The sequence below is a fragment of the Anomaloglossus baeobatrachus genome, chromosome 1 (genome assembly GCF_048569485.1).
Source record: "Anomaloglossus baeobatrachus isolate aAnoBae1 chromosome 1, aAnoBae1.hap1, whole genome shotgun sequence".
In the NCBI taxonomy this organism is placed as follows: domain Eukaryota; kingdom Metazoa; phylum Chordata; class Amphibia; order Anura; family Aromobatidae; genus Anomaloglossus; species Anomaloglossus baeobatrachus.
Genome location: NC_134353.1, coordinates 178,809,313 through 178,828,766, shown reverse-complemented (window position 1 = coordinate 178,828,766; position 19,454 = coordinate 178,809,313). Strand labels below are relative to the sequence as shown.

The 19,454-nt window shown below is 51.7% G+C and overlaps 1 protein-coding gene across 3 annotated transcripts in view; it reads right to left on the bottom strand.

Moving 5' to 3' along the window:
- Positions 1–19,454, bottom strand: part of NEK1 (NIMA related kinase 1) — a 282,342-nt gene that overhangs the window by 226,482 nt on the left and 36,406 nt on the right. The gene's annotated exons all lie outside the window — the stretch shown is intronic.

The following is a 19,454-nucleotide window of genomic DNA, read 5'->3' as shown; positions in this document are numbered from 1 at the left end:
GAGAAATCTTGTATGCGATTGTGGGAAGAGGAGATAAGAGAGGAGTAGAGAAGGAGATCTTGTGAGGATCTGAGGTTGCGTGCAGGTAGGTAAAGGGAGACTAGGTCACAGATGTAGGGGGGGAAGACAGGTTGTGGATGGCTTTGTATGTCATGGTTAATGTTTTGAACTGGAGTCGTTGGGTGATGGGAAGCCAGTGAAGGGATTGGCAGAGGGGTGAGGCTGGGGAGTAGTGAGGAGAGAGGTGGATTAAGTGGGCCACAGAGTTTAGGATAGATTGGAGGGGTGCAAGAGTGTTGTAAGGGAGGCCAGAGAGCAGGAGATTGCAGTAGTCGAGGCGGGAGATGATGAGGGCAATATATAATCATTTTATTCAGTAAACTAAAAGAACGTGGTCTCACATCTGTAGAATTACAAACTGCTTAAAAAATAGAGAACGTTAAAATGTACTTACTATAGAACGGAGTGCTTTTTGATTTTACAGATTGTTGGCAGACAGAGTGTTGCCTAGGATACCAACCACCTCTACAGTTTATCAGCAGTGGCCAGTTAGGCTCTATATATAACAAAAAAAAGAAGCTAGCAGGAAACAGCCAGCTTTGATGCCCCTGTGAGTCTCCAATAATGCAGAGGCCAAGCTGCCTATCCTTGCAGCAAAAGACAGAAAACAGTTCAGGCCAGCGGTGACAATGCCCCTGATCCAATCTATCACTAGTACACCACCCTTCAGTAAGCAGTAAGCCAGGAGCCTCGAGAGCAAGGCGTTCGTGGAAATCTAACTTGAAATAACCAATTAAAGAGAATCTGTCAGGTGATTTTGTAGTACAATACAAATGTCATCTTTAAAGTGAACCAGTCATGTGCAATACATACCCAGAACCACGTGCAGTTCTGGTGCATATTGCTAATTCCTGCGTAACTGTCCCAGGCTATAGTAGCATAGATAAAAAGAGAATTTTGTTTACTTACCGTAAATTCTTTTTCTTATAGTTCCGACATGGGAGACCCAGACCATGGGGTGTATAGCTTCTGCCTCCGGAGGACACACAAAGTACTACACTAAAAGTGTAGCTCCTCCCTCCGACCATATACACCCCCCCGGATGACAAATCCAACCAGTTTAGTGCAAAAGATGAAGGAGGACATCCACCCATAAGTAGAGATAAAGTCAAACCCGGAATAACCGGAACCTCTGTCTACAACAACAGCCGGTGAAAAACACACGGAACAAGAAAGCTGCCAACAGGCAACAGGGAGGGTGCTGGGTCTCCCATGTCGGAACTATAAGAAAAAGAATTTACGGTAAGTAAACAAAATTCTCTTTTTCTTCATCGTTCCTTATGGGAGACCCAGACCATGGGACGTCTCAAAGCAGTCCATGGGTGGGAAATAAACAGAAACTGAGAAGTAGGCAAAACCTAACTTCACAAATGGGCGACAGCCGCCCGAAGGACGCGTCTGCCCAAGCTCGTATCTGCCGAAGCATGAGCATGCACTTGGTAGTGCTTCGAAAAGGTGTGCAGACTAGACCAAGTGGCAGCCTGACAGACCTGCTGAGCCGTAGCCTGGTGCCTGAAGGCCCAAGAGGCACCGACAGCTCTGGTCGAGTGCGCCTTAATCCCCGGCGGGGGAGGCATCTGAGAACATTGGTAGGCATCGGATATGGCCGACCTAATCCAACGAGCTAGGGTCGGTTTAGAAGCCGAGAGACCCTTGCGCTGACCTGTGGTCAGCACAAAAAGAGAGGTGCACCGCCTAAGAACAGCGGTGCGTGACACATAGATCCGGAGTGTCCGCACCAGATCCAGAGTATGCAACGCTTTCTCAAAGCAATGCACAGGGGCCGGACAAAGGGAAGGCAATGAAATGTCCTGGTTAAGGTGGAAAGGAGACACCACCTTAGGGAGAAAGTCCGGAGTCGGACGGAGATCCACCTTGTCTTGGTGAAAAACCAAAAAGGGCGATTCCGAAGAGAGCGCAGCCAAATCAGAGACTCTCCTAAGAGAAATTATGGCCACCAGAAAGACCACTTTCTGTGAAAGACGAAACAACGAAACCTCCCTAAGAGGCTCAAAGGGGGGTTTCTGTAGGGCCGTGAGGACCAGATTAAGGTCTCAGGGATCCAGAGGCCGCCGGTAAGGCGGAATGATGTGAGATGCGCCCTGCATGAAGGTGCGCACCTGAGCCAGCCGAGCGAGACGCCGCTGGAACAACACTGACAGAGCCGAGACATGTCCCTTGAGGGAATAGAGGGACAGTCCTAGCTGCAGACCGGACTGTAGAAAGGACAGGATGGTCGGCAAGGAAAACGGCCAAGGAGCATGGCCGGAAGAACGACACCAGGACAGGAAAATTCTCCAAGTCCTGTGGTAAATCCTGGCCGAGGAAGACTTCCGAGCCTGAGTCATAGTGAAGATGACCTCGGAAGGAATGCCTGAAGCCGTAAGGATCCAGGGCTCAAGAGCCACGCCGTCAATCTGAGAGCCGCAGAATTCTGGCGGAAAACGGACCCTGTGAGAGAAGGTCTGGGCGGTCCGGGAGATGCCACGGCACCTCTACGGACAGACTGAGCAGGTCTGGGAACCAAGCTCGCCTGGGCCAGTCTGGGGTGATGAGTACGACCCGACGGCCCTCCATTCTGATCTTGCGCAGGACTCTGGGCAAGAGAGCTAGAGGGGGAAACACGTAGGTCAGACGGAACTGGGACCAATCCTGAACCAGCACGTCCACCGCCAAGGCCTGAGGATCGTGGGAGCGAGCCACGTAAACCGGGACCTTGTTGTTGTGCCGGGATGCCATTAGATCCACTTCCGGAGTGCTCCACTTGCGGCAGATTAACCGGAACACTGCCGGATGCAGGGCCCACTCGCCGCTGTCCACGGTTTGAGGCTGAGATAATCTGCCTCCCAGTTTTCTACGCCTGGGATGTGGACTGCGGATATGGTGGACTTGGAGTCCTCCGTCCACTGAAGGATGCGTTGAATTTTCAACAGGGCTAGGCGGCTGCGAGTCCCACCCTGGAGATTGATGTAGGCAACTGCTGTCGCGTTGTCTGACTGGACTCGAATGTGCTTGCCCGCCGACAGGTGGTGAAAAACTACGAGAGCTAGGAGTACAGCCCTGATTTCCAGCACATTGATCGAGAGGGCTGATTCGGACGGAGTCCAAGTGCCCTGTGCTCGGTGGTGGAGAAACACTGCTCCCCAGCCGGATAGACTGGCATCCGTGGTGAGAATCACCCAGGACGGGGCCAGAAAGGAGCGTCCCTGGGACAGAGAGAGGGGCCGAAGCCACCACTGAAGAGAGCTCCTGGTCTGTGGCGACAGAGCCACCAGCCTGTGCAAGGAAGAGGTCCCTTGTCCCAACAGCGGAGAATGTCCAGCTGCAGGGGACGCAGATGGAACTGGCAAAGGGAACCGCTTCCATTGACGCCACCATCTGACCCAGCACCTGCATGAGGTGCCTGATGGAATGACGGCGGAGCCTCAGCAGAGAGCGAACCGCCAGATGAAGGGACTGCTGTTTGACTAAGGGCAGCTTCACAAGTGCCAGCAGAGTCTCGAATTGCATCCCTAGGTACGTAAGTTCCTGGGCCGGGGTCAGAGTGGACTTGCAAGCGTGGCGAGAGTGAGCGAGACACTCTGCTGAGAGTGAGCGAGACACTCTGCTGAGAGTGAGCGAGACACTCCGCTGAGAGTGAGCGAGACACTCCGCTGAGAGTGAGCGAGACACTCCGCTGAGAGTGAGCGAGACACTCCGCTGAGAGTGAGCGAGACACTCCGCTGAGAGTGAGCGAGACACTCCGCTGAGAGTGAGCGAGACACTCCGCTGAGAGTGAGCGAGACACTCCGCTGAGAGTGAGCGAGACACTCCGCTGAGAGTGAGCGAGACACTCCGCTGAGAGTGAGCGAGACACTCCGCTGAGAGTCTGCACTGGATGAAGCCTTGACTAAAAGGTCGTCCAGGTAAGGAATCACTACCAACCCCTGGAGGTGCAGAACCGCAACCACTGCTGCCATGACCTTGGTGAATACACGAGGGGCCGTGGCTAACCCGAAGGGGAGAGCCACGAATTGGAAATGTTCCTCTCCGATTACAAAACGTAGCCAACGCTGGTGTGAAACTGCGATTGGCACATGCAGATAGACATCTCTGATGTCGATGGATGCTAAGAAATCTCCTTGGGTCATTGACTGATCGCAGAGATTCCATGCAAAAATGCCGCACCTGAACATGCTTGTTGAGAAGCTTGAGATCCAGGTCGGAAAGCACCGTCCTTTTCGGGGACTAGGAAGAGATTTGAGTAGAAATCTCAGAACCGTTCCCAGTCGGGAACTGGTACAATTACTCCATTGGCCTGCAAGAATGCCACGGCCTGTGAGAAGGCGGCGGCCTTGGAGCAGGGGGGAGTTGACAGAAAAAGACTATATTACTTACGGTAATGGGATTTTCCAGAGTCCACGACAGCACCCACGAGAGAGGGATCCGCCCCCTTCAGGACAGGAAACCTACAGATAAAAAGGGGCGGTCCCCCTCCCTCATCAGTTGGTTTCAGAGAAATGGAGAGGAACCGCCACAAATTAGTAACAAGACAAGAAACAAGTAGAACCACCAAACCCAAAGGGTGAAGAAAAACAAAAGGGTAGGGGTGTAAAGGGTGCTGTCGTGGACTCTGGAAAATCCCATTACCGTAAGTAATATAGTCTTTTCCTTTCGCCACAACAGCACCCACGAGAGACTTGGAGAGATAACACACTTAGGGAGGGACCACCATCTGAAGAACCGATCTCCCAAAAGAAAGGTCAGAGGAGGAAGAAAGGTCCAGTCGGTAGTGTTTGTAAAAAGTAGAAGGAGAGGACCAGGTGGCAGCCTTACAAATACTGTCAATGGAGACATTCGCCATGGCAGCCCAAGATGAAGCCATCGCCCTAGTAGAGTGAGCCTGTACAGGAGACGGAAGGGGCTCATGTTTCAACTCCTATGCAACAGAAATGGCATCCCGCATCCATCGGGCCAAGGACTGCTTCGTCACCTGACGACCACGTCTGGAACCCTGAAAGGCAATAAACAAAGCCCTATCCTGTCGCCAAGGGGCTGTCCTAGAGATATATGCTAGAATAGTGTCCCTTACGTCTAGTGTGTGAAACCGGCATTCCTCCGGTGTGGAAGGGGCAGGAAAGAAGGAAGGAAGGAGGATTTCTGCATTCCGGTGAAACTGTGAGGCTACTTTAGGCAAATAAGCCGGGTCTGTTCTTAGAACAATATGATCTGGGAAGATCCTAAGAAAAGGAGGATCTACAGAAAGAGCCTGAAGATCGGTAACCCGACGGGCCGAAGTGAGTGCAACTAAGAGGCATGTTTTAAAAGATAGCAATTTGTCAGACGCCGAGGCGAGTGGTTCAAAGGGTGGACGGGTTAGGGAATCCAGAACTAGAGTGAGATCCCAGGGGGGCGGGCAGGGAAGACGAAGCGGCTGACCACGGTCACAGGCCTTGAGGAAACGCATGACCCACTTATCCCCAGCTATATTTGAATTATAAAGGGCGCCCAGAGCCGACACATGAACTTTAAGGGTACTGACTGACAGACCCAGATCTCGCCCAGACTGGAGAAACTCCAGAATAGAAGAAAATCGGGACCACCGAAGGTGCGGCATCAGGGAAGGAGACAAGGAACCAATGCCATATCCGACCATACTGACGGGTAGTCACTGGTTTTCGACTCTGCATCAAGGTATCCACCAGGCGACCGGAAAATCCCCGGGAGTCTAGTAACGCCCTTTCAAATTCCATGCCGTCAAGTGGAGTCCCTTGACGCGCGGATGCAGGAAAGGCCCCTGTGACAGGAGATCCGGTCGGGATGGAAGAACCCAGGGGTCCGTCACTGACATCTGTCTCAGGAGGGAGAACCAGGGGCGCCTGGGCCAGAAGGGAGCGATAAGGAGAATGCGAGCCTGATCTTCCCTGATTTTCCGAAGGACCGTTGGTAGAAGAATTATGGGAGGAAAGGCATAAGCAAGGCTGTACTGCCAGGGAACCTGAAGGGCATCCAGTACCGTTGGCTGATCCGCCCTGTTCAGGGATCCAAACAGTTTCAACTGCCTGTTGTCTCTGGTAGCAAGCAAATCTATAACCGGGAGGCCCCAGTACTGTATGATTTGAACAAACACTTCCCGATGCAAGACCCATTCTCCCTGATAGAGTGTGACGGCTGAGAAAATCCGCCTTTACATTGTCCACCCCTCGGATGTGGACTGCAGAGAGGGATAATAGATGAGTCTCGGCAAGTTCCAATAGGTGAACCGCCGTGGACATGAGGGAAGACGACCTCGTTCCCCCTTGGTGGTTGATGTATGCAACCACCGTCTGATTGTCCGTACAAAGCCGTACATGTGTTCCCCTGAGGAGGTGAAGAAACGACAGCAGGGCCTGAGAGACCGCCATGAGTTCTTTCCGGTTGGAGGACTCTGTTGATTCTTGCTGGGACCAAAGACCTTGGGTCATAGAGTCCCCCAGGTGAGCCCCCCACCCCCAGGGACTGGCGTCCGTCGTGAGGAAATTGGTGGGGTGAACATGCCATTCCTTCCCCTTGGTTAAGTTCTCCTCCCGAAGCCACCAAGTCAGGGACGCACGTGCAGTGTCTGTCAATCTCAGAGGACGATCGAGGGACCCTGGATGGGATCGTGCAGCTGCCAGGACTTCCCACTGAAGCTGTCTGGAGTGAAGTTGGGCCCATTGGACAGCTGGGATACAGGAGGTAAGGGACCCCAACAGAGACATTGCAGAACGGAGAGAGAGAGAGATCTGTGATTCTGTGCGTGTCGTACAACCCTCTGGATTTTCGTTATTTTGTCCACTGGGAGAAAACAACGCTGTTGACGAGAATCCAGAAGCATGCCTAGGAAAGACTGAAAAGTTGAGGGCGTGAGTCTAGATTTTTGGAGGTTTAAAAGCCACCCCAGATGACCCAGAGTTGACATAGCATTATGGAGACGGAGAGAACATTGTGCCGCCGTGCTACCCACCACCAGTAGGTCATCTAGATAAGGGATCACGAAAGTCTGTCGCTCGCGAAGGTGAGCAGTGACCTCCGCCATTACTTTAGTGAAAATCCGAGGGGCGAGTGAAACGCCGAAGGGCATGGCCGTGAATTGGAAATGGTGAACAGAGTTGTACATAGAGAGTGCTACCCGGAAGTACTGCTGATAATGTGCGTGAACCGGGACGTGGTAATATGCATCTTTTAGATCAAGGACCGCCATGTAGCAATTGGGGTAGAGCAATTTTATGGTGGTCAGGAGGGATTCCATTTTAAACCGTCGGTATTTTAGAAAGAGATTAAGCTTTCGTAAATTAATTATGGTCCGAAACGACCCATCAGGCTTTGGGACTAAGAAAAGAGGGGAGTAAAACCCTCGGCCCCTCTCATGTAATGGGACTGGCGTAAGAACCCGTTTTTCCACCAGAGTGAGGACTGCCGTCACCAGTGCGCTATGTTGACCCTCCGACCTCCTAGTGGGTGTAAGACAATATAATTGAGGAGGGAGGGAAGTGAATTCTAGCCGGAGACCATGAGAAATCAAATCCAGTATAAAGGAGCTGGAAGTAATGGTTTTCCAATGGGTTGCAAAAAAACCTGAGTCTGCCTCCCACCGGAACCCCCCCATCATTGTTTAGGGAACTTCCTACGGAAGGAAGGGTTTCCGAACAGGGCCCCCTTGGACCCAGAGGCGGGGTTGTCCGATCTATCCCTGCGATCAGGTCGTGTGGGCTGGAAACGACGTTTGCGATACGGGAGCCTAGAAGGAGGAGCAAATGCATTAGGGAACCCCTTTTTACTATCACCCGCCTTGGTGAGTATGTCATCCAGCTGTGGACCAAAGAGGAACTCACCCTCACAGGGAAGTGCACACAGTCTCGATTTTGAGGATGTGTCCCCTTTCCACGATTTTAACCAGAGGGCTCTCCGGGCTGCATTAGAAGACCCTGCCGCTCGGGCCGCCAGGCGGACAGAGTCAGCCGAAGCATCTGCCAGGTAATTAGCCGCGTCTTTGAGTAAGGGTAGCGAGGAAACAATCTTATCCCTGGAGGTACCTGACTTAAGCTGTTTGTCTAGGGTATCTAGCCAGACTAAAAGTGACCTGGCTGTACATGTTGCGGAAATGGCTGGTTTCAGCGCCCCTGCAGAGGCTTCCCAGGTTTTACGCAGGAATGCGTCTGCTTTACGGTCTAGAGGGTCTCGTAGAAATCCCATATCCTCAAAAGGCAGGGCTGATTTTTTGGAGGATTTTGCTACTGCCACATCCACCTTTGGTACCTTGCACCATTGGGACAAGTCTGCATCATCAAAGGGGTATCTCCGTTTTGAAGAAGACGGGAGAAACCCACGATGATCCTGTTTCTGCCATTCCTTGCGAACAAGGGTTTTTAGGGCCTCATTCACAGGAAAGGATTTCCTTTTCTTCTGAGTGAGACCAGCAAACAAGGTATGATCAGCAGATTTGGGGATTTTTTCTTCTGCAATCCCCATGGTTGATCGAACGGCCTTTACTAATGTGTCCATCCCATCCAATGAGAAACACGCCTTTCCAGCCTCGTCAGAAGAGGATGAGGTAGAGGCTGAAGAAGCATCACTCTGGCTGTCAGCTGAGTCAGAAGACGGGGGGAATCATGCTGGCGGTGAGATTTCTTGGTTTTCTTAGACCCGTGCAGGGACTGAAGAGAAGCCTGAATTTCTGTACGTATCAGTTCCCTGAGATCCGGAGGGGGGTTGGTAGAAGCTGAAGCCTCCCCCCAAATAGCTTGGATACAGGACCTACAAAGTTTCTGCATATAGTCCTTTGGGAGGGGAATGGCGCACAGTGGGCACTCCTTATTATTAGCTTTAGCGGTGCTTTTCTTAGGGCCCTGGAACAGAACCGGAAGGGAACATCAGTATAGGGCAACATTCACGAAGTTCACTCACCCATACCAGGAAAAGAACGGATACCGGCTTTGGAGGTGGGGACGAACGATTTGTCCGGTCCTTGGAGGATGCAGAGTCCTCGGTCCTCTTACGACCCGTGGAACTCCTGGTGTCACTTGAGTCTTTACGTCCAGCATCCCTGGACGGAGAAGTGTCCCGGGATGGGGAGGCGCGGGGACTTCCCATTTGTAGAAGTGGAGAAGTTTCTAATAGAAAGGAAGCCCGCTTCTTAAGCTGTGCGCCCCCCAACCACTCCTGCAGCTCCGGTCACGCTGTGGCAACGGGCGCTGACGCAGCGAGTCCCGGACACGCCCCCCCCCCCCGCGCGCGTACACGTTACTGTAAGCACGTTGTTCTGGGGAAGCGCCAGACTCACCGCACACAGCAACTCACCGGCCAGTTGATTACCGCAAGTCCCAGACACGTTGTACTGTCAGGAGGAATCCACGAGTCTCCAAGCCATCCGTTCCCCCGGAAGTGTCCTTTCACTTCCGGGTCCCTGCAGGAATTCGCGCGTGAGCTGACGTGGCAGTTCCCGGACACGCCCCCTGCACATGCTCCGCAACCCGGAAGGAGCTGGAATCACTTTGCAGCACAGGGAGAGTCACCGTTTTACCACTAACAGCTTACTTACCGGCGCGGTCCTGCAGGCGTCATTTCCCCGGAGGACAAGGCCTAGCCGAGGGAAAGAGGACGGGGTGCACCGGAGGATGGAGTCCACGAGGGGAGCTCCACCGACCGTGCTTCTGGAATCCTGAGCTCCGCCGTTCCCTTAGACACCGCACGGACTCCTAGACCCAGGTATGGTAGGTTCCGATCCTTTCAGGACAGGAAACCAACTGATGAGGGAGGGGGACCGCCCCTTTTTATCTGTAGGTTTCCTGTCCTGAAGGGGGCGGATCCCTCTCTCGTGGGTGCTGTCGTGGCGAAAGGAAAAATCTGTTTGGCGGGCTGGATAGAATTCTATTCTGTAGCCGTGGGAGATGGTAACCCACACCCACTGATCGAAGACGTGTTGAAACCACACGTCGCCCAAGAGGGAGAGCCTGCCACCGACCAAGGACGTTACTGGCGCGGCCAGATAATCAAGAGGAGGCTGCCTTGGTGGCAGCAGCTCCTGCGGACTTCTGAGGCCGAGGGCTTAGAGGACGACCAGTTAGAGGAACGAAAGGAACGAAACCTCGACTGGTTCCTGCCCTGGACAGGTTTCCTGGGTTTGTGGCATGGAAGTACTCTTCCTGCCAAAAGCTTCCTTAATAATTTCATCCAGTTGTTCACCGAATAGACTGGTCCCAGAAAGGGAGTCCAGCAAGGAACTTCTTAAGAAGCATCTGCCTTCCACTCTCAAAGCCACAGGAGCCTGCGGATAGCGAGGGAAGTAGCCGAGGCCACCGCAGTGCGGTGACAGTCTCCAGCATGGCAGACATGGCATAGGATGAAAAGACTGAAGCCTGGAAGTTAAGGCAACCATTTCGGGCATAAAGTCCCTGGTGAGGGAATGCATCTCCTCCAGAGCAGCAGAGATGGCTTTGAGAGCCCGCACTGCTGCAAAAGATGGGGAGAACGAGGCCCCTGCCGCCTCATATATAGATTTGGCCAGAAGGACAACCTGGCGGACAGTGGGATCCTTAGAGAGGTGCCGTCAGCCACTGATACAACTGTCCGGGCTGAAAGTCTAGACACCGGAGGGTCCACCCTTGGTGAATGAGCCCACTCCTTGACCACCACTGGTGGAAGGGGGAAACAGTCATCAGAACCACGCTTTGGGAAGCGTCTGTCAGGACAGGCTCTGGGCTTGGTCACAGTGGCCTGAAAACTGGAGTGGATAAGGAACACACTCCTTGTTCTCTTAGGCAAGGTATACTGATGCTTTTCTGCCAGAGAGGGGTGCTCCCCTGATACAGGCGGATTGAGGTCCAGTACAAATATAATGGACGCAATCAAATCATTAGCATCTGCGTCACTTTCGGACAGATCAATGGGGTACATGGAGAAGCGTCCGAGTCCCCAGTAAAGGCATCCTCCTTGTCCTGCGAGTCAGCTCGTGAACCAGAGCCGCGGGGCGAGGAAGGAAAGGGGACCCTGCGTCTCCATTTTAGGAGGACGGGGTCTGAGACCAGATGAAGAATCCTCTGTGAGCTTTGCTGAGCGAGCCGTAGCAGCAGAAGCGCCCTGAGAAGGGGGCTGATGCATGCTCAGCAGTGTCCGGGACAGCTGTCCCCTGTAGAGAGGGATTCTACCCAAGCCGGGGGTTCAGCCACCGGAGCCGGAGCAGCCAGAGGGACCACTGGGGATGTGCCTCCAGGCTGAGGCACCACTATGTTAGAGCAGGCATCACAATGTGGTTATGTGCTCGGTACAGGCAGTACGAGCCTACAGCAGTGCATAATAAGAACAGCCTTGCTCTGATGTGAGACATGCTGCAGAAGTGGGGGCTCTGTCCAGAATGACCCCCAGCAGAGTTTATAAACAGAGTATATAAGCAGCAGCACAACCGGAGGTTGTGGCTTGCCAGACCGTTTAACATAGGGACATCTCTGTGCCCTCCAGATCCCCCAGCCCAGGCCCCCATTTGTCACAATGTGGTTATGCAGACATTGAGAACGCTGAGAAAATGGCGCCGGAGCGAGGAGAGGGGGCGGGGCCTACTCTGAGAGCTGGATCCGGAGGGCAAATGAGGTATACAGGGGAGGGAATCTTTCCTCAGTGAGGAGTGTCCGTTCCCTGTGCTGAACAGCCGCTGGGCGGAGCCACACTGTCCCTCTGCATGACTGACATGCAGGGGCAGTGAAATCGAAACTAGGCCTCAGGCGAAGCCGGGGCCTAGATTTAAACATGCGGCCAGCGTGCAGGCACCATCGGCGCGGTTCTCCAGTGAAAACTGGAGAACCGGCCGGAAATGTTAACACAGTCATATAACACACTCTCCCCAATATATAAAGTACAAGGGACCCCTGGAAAGACCACTTTCTGTGGTAATAACGTCTCAGTACTTAGCTTGTGAGACGCAGGTGCCAGGTCCCTGGGGGGTGATCGCTCCGTCCGGCAGGATCCTGAAAGGGCTGCGGATGGAGACCGGTCTCCTGCAAAGCAGTGAGAACCGTGATGGCTCCCACTTCAAGCCAGAGCCTCAGGGGATGGTGAAGGAGCGCGGCATGTGAAGGCTCCAGCCTTGTAAAATCAACCTTAACAGCACCGCCGACACAGTGGGGTGAGAAGGGACATGCCGGGAGTCCAGATTGGACCCGCTTTTCTTCCAAATCTTTGAAATCAAAAATCAAAAATCAAAATTCAGAGAATGCATGTGTGTGTGTGACCTCCCGAACACAAAGCATTGAACTGGTTGGATTTGTCATCCGGGGGGGTGTATATGCTCGGAGGGAGGAGCTACACTTTTAGTGTAGTACTTTGTGTGTCCTCCGGAGGCAGAAGCTATACACCCCATGGTCTGGGTCTCCCATAAGGAACGATGAAGAAAGAGATCTTTATAAGGCTGCTTTCACATCAGCGTTTTTTCGGCGGTCAGCAAAAAAAAACGCAAAGCACATATGACTGGATCCTGTGGATTGCATGTGCAACGCATGCAACCGCAATTGTTATTTTACCAGATCCTTCTGCACCGGGACACAGAATTTATCGACTGGCACTGGAGTCAGCTGACTCCTGATCTCACAGCCCGCACGTGCTGCGATGGATACAGGTTAACAGCAGTCACTGCCTGCTGCCGATCACCTGTGACCGTGTGCGGGCTGTGTGGTCTGGAGTTCAGCAGAGTTCAGATCAGCTGACTCCAGTGTCGGCAGATTACTTGTTCTGTGCCCCCCCTGCATCCATCGCAGAGTACGAGGTCAGCTGATCTGAACTCAACTAAACTCAGCCAGCAGAACAAGTAATCAGATCAGCTGACTCCAGTGTCGGCCGATTACTTGTTCTGTGTCCCCCTGCATCCATCGCAGAGTATGCGGGCTGTGAGGTCAGCTGAGTTCAGATTAGCTGACTTCAGTGCCGGACGAACTCAGCTGACCTCACAGCCCGCACACACGCTGCGAATGGTGCAGGAGGACACAGAACAAGTAATGGGCCGACACTATTGTCAGCTGATCTGATGACTAATCGCAAGGGCGTTCATTCCTGTGCTCATTCCACAGGGGGATGCTAACATGCTACTCAATGCCCACTGCCTAGCATCATCAGTGGTAACGTGCGTACCTGTGTCCATTATCACCACCTCTCAGATGCTGGTACCAGTCATGCGCACTATGAAGCCGGGTACACACTTCCCGATTTCAGAGAGGTCTAGTGCACATGACTGGAAGTGTCAGGGACTTCTGATCATGCATACTGACCCTAAGCCCGGTGTCTGAAAGGTGGTGACAACGAACACAGGTATGCGCATCACCACCGATGACGTTGGGTATTGGGCATTGAGTAGCATATCAGCACGTTCCTGTGGGCATGCTAACATGCAAAGAGGGAGGAATGAGCGCAGGAACTAATGCCCTTGCGACTAGTCCCTGCGCTCATTAGCATATCATAAAGGATCTTTAGAAATACTTTTTCTAAACATCTCTTTATGTATGCTACTAGATACAGGGACAGTTAGGCAGGGATTAGAAATATACACCCAGAACTGCCCTTTAAATAGGGCTTAATGAGACCTTTCAAAATCTGTAACTTTTATAGCTCTCACTCTTCCTGTTATCTTGTTGTAAGCTCCATAGAATTCAGTGTGATGTAACTAGTCAAGCATATGTAAATACAAACTGTATATACCCTGCTCCCCCTCCCACCTCTCAGTGCTGGCATCAGTAATAGTAAATCTGAACTGAATTTGCTCTGTTGCCCCCACCCATACTCCTTCCTACCTCACTGTGATAGTGAATGCACTTAGAGGTGGGAGTGAATATGTAAATTGTATTTACATACTCTTGATTGCGCGCACAGGACACTGAATTCTAGAGAGCTTACAACAAGATAGCAGGATAAGGTAGAGCTATAAAACTTATTGAACCTGAAAGGTCTCTTGAAGCCCTATTTAAAGATAACATTAGTATTGTACTACAAAATTACCTGACAGATTCCCTTTATATGGGGTTTCTGTGAGTTAAAAATAGTATTTTTTCATATTGCTATAAAAATAAAGTAACAGTCATACCAAATCTTAAATCCCACACCTATCCTATGCCACAAGATCCTTGTTCCTCAGTTGGTCTTTTTTTTTACTAAGACATATCATTCTGACATGCCATACTAATCATGTGACCATGACAGCCAATAAGTGGCTACAAAAATCATCATGGGCTAGCTGGCAAATTATAGCCCGATGGGTACAAAGCACTAGAGGACAAATGGTGCAGCCCATCCTTAGGCTTGGGTCTCATGTAGCATGCTGTGCATGTCTGAGGAGCGGCTACTAACAGCTCACTTCATAATACTCACAGCCGGGTTCTGCTCTATCATTAGAAATTAATCACAAATGATTTCCTTACCATTAATATCTGCAAAACCAAACAACCATTAACAATAGGTGAGCCATCTCTACTTACATTCTAATTATACAGAGAAAAGATGCTGAAAGTCACCATCCCCCTGCAGTAATAATCCTCCCATAGTATAATAAAAAAAATAATAATTTCCGTACTCCAGATTATAATTATTATCGCTGTGAGCACCGCTAGTCTCCAGTCCACACAGCGCGGCCGGCAGACAGGAGTACATCGCGATGCTGCAGGAGAACGGTGAGTACATTGATTCACTGCACCCCGCGCTGATGATGATGCACGGGGGGCAGTGAATACAGCCGCACATGATCACTCCAGGCTGTAGTTGCCAGGGGTGATCACGGCCAGCTATTAATTATGCGCACGTCCCCGCCCACACGTAAGTGCCAGCTTCAGCGCTGAGAGATGGGCGGGAGGATGGGCGGGCATATGGAATGAGCGGGCCACGTGGTCACAGCAGGCGCTGCTACAGCCTGCTCGTGCCCCCGATGACCCGCTCCACCGCAGCACCCTCATTGCCCGCAGCCATGCCCTACGTTCAGACCATTAGACGCACCCTCCACTTTCCCCCAACATTTGGGGGGGAAAAAAGTGCGTCTTATGGTCCGAAAAATACGGTATATACTCTCTGCAGTCATCAGCCGGCCATTGACGCAGATTATAAATCATACACCCTGTAGCAAAACATTCAACTCACTTGACTGTAACATACAGTGCCTTGTGAAAGTATTCACCCCCCCTGCAATAATCCTTCCCCTCCCGCTGGCATCATAATCACATGCCCAGGTTCTTGAACACCGGATTGGATTTTTATTGGGTACAATCTGTATTCTGCAAATAAATTGCACCAGAATGGAAGGGGGTCTACAATGCTGAGGGGGAGGGATTCTAGCAAGGGTGGTGGAGCATTTAAACTAAAGACAATGGGGGCAAAGGAGTAGATAGAATAGATAGTATGGAGAGGGGCAGACTGTATTAGAGGGTGGAGAAGTGGCCTGTGGGGGAAAGGATTAGGTCAGAGGAAAGAGCGAGCCATGCATTATTAAAAAACAGTAGACAAATGTGTCCACAAAATACCACACATTAACATTTCTCTGAAACTGAACGAAAACTTAAATATGTTTTCACACATACCATGAGGCTATGGCCGGGGCCACACTGGGCACTACTGCGATCCTCGCATGACACTCTGCTCCCGCTGGCAGCACAGCGGGAGCCGAGCGTCATGCGAGTGTCCCTGCAACTGAGGTCCGACTGTGCGAGCGGACCTCAGCTGCGGGGGGCGGGCCTGCTCTGAGGAGGGGAGGGAGGGATTTCTCACCCTCTCGATGTACCGCGAGTGCAGTGCGATTTTTCTCTCGCCCCATAGACTTGAATGGGTGCGAGAGAAAGAGTCTTGCATTACAGTTGAAGCATGCTGCGATTGTTTTCTCGGTCTGATTAGGGCTGAGAAAATAATCGCTCATGTGCGCTGACACACAGGCTAAAATTGGTCCGAGTGGAATGCAATGTTTTATCACACTCCACGCGCACTGTTTTTCTCGTCCTGTGGCTTAGGCCTAAGGGTTTGCTCACATTAGTGTATAACTTGGGTGAATGCCATCCAAATGTTTTATCAGACAGCACTCGCTCCAATCTTATACTATGGAGAAGTGCCCACCAGCAGTTTGTTTCTCATGCAGTGACAGAATTAGAAAAAAAAAAAAATGACTGCATGCTGTGACTGGCAGCGTGGCTCAGCTCATTCGCTCCCATACAAGTCTATGGGTGCGTATGAAACATCGGGCTGCACTCAAGTGACATCAGAGTGCAGTGCAATTTACACAAACACAGACAATGGAGAAGATGAAGAAATTAATCTTTCCATCTTATTCGCACCTATGATCCGATTCTTGCATGCGAGAGAATCAGATCGTAGTGAATGACACTTGAAACATGCTCGCAGCAGAGTTCGAGCGGAGTCATCAGCATATCGCATCCCATTCTCGCCCATGAGAGAACATACGCCCATCTGAATGAACCCTTACAAGCAATATGGGAGAGCTCGAGGCCTCAGTCCTGGAAGAACACATAGATGTCATAGGTGTTGTTAAGACAAGGTCAAACGCTTCACATCATAAGGCTGTAAATCTTCCTGGTTTTCAACCTGTCAGACAGACAGGTCAAATAGGAAAGGAGAAGGACTATGTCTGTATGTTAGGAGTGATGCGAAAGCAAGAGTCACGGAAGATTGTGGGCAAGATGAAGCCTTGTGTGTAAACATTTTTGGTGTAGTCTATAGACCCCCCAACATCAGTGAGGAGTTGGAGTATCATCTGCATAATCAGATGGTGCAGGCTAGACAGACTGCTACTCTGGTGATTATGGGGGATTTGTGCTGAATACCAAATAATGACCGGCGTCAGGGTTCTTCTTCAACTACAAAAGGCGAGACAAATTCTCAGAATAAGGTCTATAAATTACATGACTTGGTCAAAGTGTTTGATTATCATCTGCCATGTGGATGCCCAATGTGGAGAAGAAGGGAATTTTGTTTACTTACCGTAAATTCCTTTTCTTCTAGCTCCAATTGGGAGACCCAGACAATTGGGTGTATAGCTACTGCCTCCGGAGGCCACACAAAGTATTACACTTAAAAGTGTAAAGCCCCTCCCCTTCTGCCTATACACCCCCCGTGGGATCACGGGCTCCTCAGTTTTAGTGCAAAAGCAAGAAGGAGGAAAGCCAATAACAGGTTTAAAGACAAATTCAATCCGAAGAAACATCGGAGAACTGAAACCATTCAACATGAACAACATGTGTACCCGAAAAAACCAAAAATCCCTAAGAAAACAGGGCGGGTGCTGGGTCTCCCAATTGGAGCTAGAAGAAAAGGAATTTACGGTAAGTAAACAAAATTCCCTTCTTCTTTGTCGCTCCTAATTGGGAGACCCAGACAATTGGGACGTCCAAAAGCAGTCCCTGGGTGGGTAAAAGAATACCTCGTGATAGGGCCGTCAAACAGCCCTGTCCTACAGGTGGGCAACCGCCGCCTGAAGGACTTGTCTACCTAGGCTGGCGTCCGCCGAAGCGTAGGTATGCACCTGATAATGCTTGGTAAAGGTGTGCAGACTCGACCAGGTAGCCGCCTGGCACACCTGCTGAGCCGTAGCCTGGTGCCGTAATGCCCAGGACGCACCCACGGCTCTGGTAGAATGGGCCTTCAGCCCTGAAGGAACCGGAAGCCCCGCAGAACGGTAGGTTTCAAGAATTGGTTCCTTGATCCACCGAGCCAGGGTGGATTTGGAAGCTTGCGACCCTTTACGCTGACCAGCGACAAGGACAAAGAGTGCATCCGAGCGGCGTAAGGGCGCCGTGCGGGAAATGTAGATCCTGAGTGCTCTGACCAGATCCAACAAATGCAAACCTTTCTCAAATTGATGAACTGGATGAGGACACAAGAAAGGTAATGTGACATCCTGATTGAGATGAAAGGAGGATACCAACTTAGGGAGAAACTCAGGAATCGGACGTAGAACCACCTTGTCCTGGTGAAACACCAGGAAGGGAGATTTGCATGACAGCGCCGCTAGCTCGGACACTCTCCGAAGAGACGTGACCGCTACTAGAAAGGCCACTTTCTGTGAAAGACGAGAAAGGGAAACATCCTTCATAGGCTCGAAAGGCGGCTTCTGGAGAGCAATTAGAACCTTGTTCAGATCCCAGGGCTCTAACGGCCGCTTGTAAGGAGGGACGATATGACAAACTCCTTGCAGGAACGTGCGTACCTGAGTAAGTCGTGCTAGGCGTTTCTGAAAAAATACAGATAGCGCTGAGACTTGTCCTTTAAGGGAGCTGAGCGATAAACCTTTTTCCAACCCGGATTGCAGGAAGGAAAGAAAAGTAGGCAATGCAAAAGGCCAGGGAGAAACTCCCTGAGCAGCGCACCAAGATAAGAATATCTTCCACGTCCTGTGGTAGATCTTGGCGGAGGATGGTTTTCTAGCCTGTCTCATGGTGGCAATAACCTTTCGAGATAATCCTGAAGACGCTAGGATCCAGGACTCAATGGCCACACAGTCAGGTTCAGGGCCGCAGAATTCAGATGGAAAAACGGCCCTTGAGACAGCAAGTCTGGTCGTTCTGGTAGTGCCCATGGTTGGCCTCCCGTGAGGTGCCACAGATCTGGGTACCACGATCTCCTCGGCCAGTCTGGAGCGACGAGGATGGCGCGGCGGCAGTCGGCCCTGATCTTGCGCAGCACTCTGGGTAACAATGCCAGAGGTGGGAATACATAAGGTAGCCGGAACTGCGACCAATCTTGAACTAAGGCGTCTGCCGCCAGAGCTCGGTGATCGTGAGACCGTGCCATGAAAGCCGGGACCTTGTTGTTGTGCCGTGACGCCATCAGGTCGACGTCCGGCATCCCCCAGCGGCGACAGATCTCCTGAAACACGTCCGGGTGAAGGGACCATTCCCCTGCGTCCATACCCTGGCGACTGAGGAAGTCTGCTTCCCAGTTTTCCACGCCTGGGATGTGAACTGCGGATATGGTGGATGCCGTGTCTTCCACCCACGTCAGAATCCGTCGGACTTCCTGGAAGGCTTGCCGACTGCGTGTTCCACCTTGGTGGTTGATGTATGCTACCGCTGTGGAGTTGTCCGACTGAATTCGGATCTGCTTGCCTTCCAGCCACTGCTGGAAGGCTTGTAGGGCAAGATACACTGCTCTGAGTTCCAGAACATTGATCTGAAGGGTAGACTCTTCCTGAGTCCACGTCCCTTGAGCCCTGTGGTGGAGAAACACTGCTCCCCACCCCGATAGACTCGCGTCTGTCGTGACTACCTCCCAGGATGGGGGTAGAAAGGACTTTCCTTTCGACAAAGCGGTGGGAAGAAGCCACCACCGGAGATTCCTTGGCCGCCTGAGAAAGGGAGACGTCTCTGTCGAGGGACGTCGACTTCCCGTCCCATTGGCGGAGAATGTCCCATTGTAGTGGACGGAGATGA